This window comes from Pelophylax lessonae (genome assembly GCF_965119305.1).
Source record: "Pelophylax lessonae genome assembly, chromosome: 9".
Lineage (NCBI taxonomy): Eukaryota > Metazoa > Chordata > Amphibia > Anura > Ranidae > Pelophylax > Pelophylax lessonae.
Window position 1 is genome coordinate 97,794,818 of NC_138776.1, and position 2,986 is coordinate 97,797,803.

Genomic DNA, 2,986 nt, shown 5'->3' on the forward strand with positions numbered 1-2,986 from the left:
CCCGCCATCCCATCCACCAGATAGCACCATCTTGACGTCTTCACTCTCGGCATCAGCTATTGGACAGCTCGACCCAGGACGTTGCATCTTAGCCTTCACTTCCTTGTATCTAGTGAGTCATTTCACACTGTATGTGTATCTCTTCATTAAACGTATTGCACTTAGAGGCGCTCTGCTTGTTTTTTCTTTATCCTGAGTCTGTGGCTAAATTATAATCTGTGTCAGTTTTTTTTTTTTTTTGCCAGCTGTGTCCCATTGGGGAGATTCCCTTCACTTCCTGTCCCATAATCAAAACGGGAAGTGGGATTAAATCCCTCCAAAGTGAAAGAATCCAGGTGTGTCCCCATTAGAAGATTTCCCTTTTATTAGTGTTGTGATGTCAGCCCCAAATTTTTGGGGCAGCGGGTGTCAGCAGAGACATCTCCGCTGCTATCCGATCCAATCCCGTCCGTGAAATCCGGACGGATGAAACAGACAGGCGGTCCGTTCTTATCCGATCTCCCCATAGAGGACAGCGGGGATCTGACAGCTCTGTCTCTGCACACAGAGCGGAGACAGAGCTGCCAGTGTGGATTGGCGGATCGATCCCCCACTGAGCAGAACAGACTCCGTCGGGCGGTGCGCCTGTGTGAAAGAGGCCTTATACAAATGGAAGCCTCCACAGAGGAATTAGAAGCAAAATACAGCAGGAGCTACAGAGTATAAAAGAGAAGAGAGGCGCCTCTAAGTGTAGCAATATGGTTACATTTAATGAGGGTTCAACATAGACCATACTCCTCACCGCAGGTGTAACGTTAAAAAAACCCTACCTTCGTGAAAATTCCCTACCCTGTGCACATACACCATGGAACAGCTGAGCAGCTTCCCACTGCGCATGCTCATAGCTGCGGAGGGTAGGGAATTCTCACGGGGTAGTGTTTTGTAACGTTACACCCCATCAGCTGTTGCCGCGGGTACATTAAATCATCTCCGCTGCAACATGAAATCATCTCCGCTCCAACCCCTGTGACTTCCCTGATCTCGGCTCCGTGAGTTATATTTTCATAGACCCGCCGCCGCTTTTATATTTTGGAGCCGAGATCAGGGAAGTCACAGGGGTTGGAGCGGAGATGATTTCATGTACCTGCGGCAACAGCTGATGCAGTGTAACGTTAAAAAACACTACCCCGTGAAAATTCCCTACCCTCCGGAGCTGTGAGCATGCGCACTGGTAAGCTGCTCAGCTGTTCCATGACGTACGTGCACAGGAAGTGACGAGGGTAGGTATTTTCACAGGTAGGGTTTTTTCACGGAACACTGGCTCTCACCGCTGTCAGTCTGCAATCGTGACCGGGAAGACTACCCTACAGTAGAGCGATCAGTGATTTGCTAAATGTTGTACCTTCATTAAATGTAACCATATTGCTACACTTAAGAGGTGCCTCTCTTCTCTTTAAGGACTCATGCATTGGATGTTATAAAAACGCCAGTAGCTTTGTAGTGAGTTTTTCAGCGTTTTTTAGCTTTTTTGCATTGTCGTTTTTAGGCATTAGCGTTTTTAGCTAAAAAGCACCTCTCTGCTATTTTAGTAACTCCGACTTTCCCACAATCCAATGCTTGTCAGAATTGCATCGCATGTGTCCACAAAATCCACTAGTTTTCATTTTTTTTACAGCCAGAAAACTGCCCCTGTCAAAAACAGCAGATAATAGCCTATGGCCCTTTCACACATACAGTCTGTTTGTCCGTTCTTCATCCATCCGTTGACGGATGAAAAACAGACATCAATGCATCTCTATGTAAAAATGGATGACAACAGATGATTATCCGTTTTCATCCGTTTCTGTCAATGTCCGTTTTTTGGAACTGATAAATGCCCTATTTTTCATCCATCAAAAAAACGGATCGGACGAAAAACAGATGTAAATGGACAAACGGTCCTTTTTTGCATTGGTAGTGGATGTAAAAAAAAAAAAACGGATGAAAAACTGATACATTTTGACGTGACTGAACCGATGAGTCCCCGTTCACACTGGGGCAACCTGTGAGGCGACCTGGTCGCCTTCCACAGGGAAGCTGCGGACCCGTTCTAATAGGAGCGACACAAGTCACTCCGACTTAGAAAAAGGGTCCGGAGCTTCTTTGGGGTGACCCGGAGCGACCGTCATAGACTTCAATGTTATGAAGTCCATGCCGGCCGCTCCGAGGTCGCGGCGCGCTGCTCGCACCGCGACCTCGGAGGTCGCCTGGGGAAGTCGGATCGCCCCAGTGTGAAAGGGGCCTGAACTGAACGTATGTGTGAAAGTGGCCTATGTGTGCATGGACACATAGAATAACATGCTGGGGAGTTAACATGCTGGAGAGTTTATTGGCTGCAGAAAAAAACATCTGACGCCAAAAACAGCGGCTGTAAAAACGTCCCGTGTGCATGAGGCCTGATACTCAGTTGTGACACGATGCTATTTGTATAGCAAGTCAATTTTTTTTTTTTAAATGTGCTGGTTTTGCAAAATGCTCTCACACCAAGTTACTCTCAATCCAAGGTTTTAGGCTACGCTCACATGTGGGCATAGCGGATCGCGGGCAGAATCACCGCGATTCTGCCCGCGATCCGAAAATCATTGCAAATCGCGGGACGCCTGTGCGATGCTCATGATTTGCAATGGCACCCTAAACGCTGTGCGATGTTGCCGCGATTTCCGCCTGCCGAATCGCGGTAACATCGCGCAAACAGAATCGCGGGACGCATAACGCACAAAAGAAGCTCTTATACCTTTTTTTGGGCATCATGTGTCCCGCGATTCTGTTTGTGCGATGTTACCGCGATTCGGCAGGCGGAAATATCGGCAACATCGCACAGCGTTTGGGGTGCCATTGCAAATCACGGGCATCACACAGGCGTCCCGCGATTTGCAATGATTTCCAGATTGCAGTGATTCTGCCCACAATCCGCTACACCCAGACGTGAAGGTAGCCTTACTGTACTTGCAGTAACGAAAACGAGTGC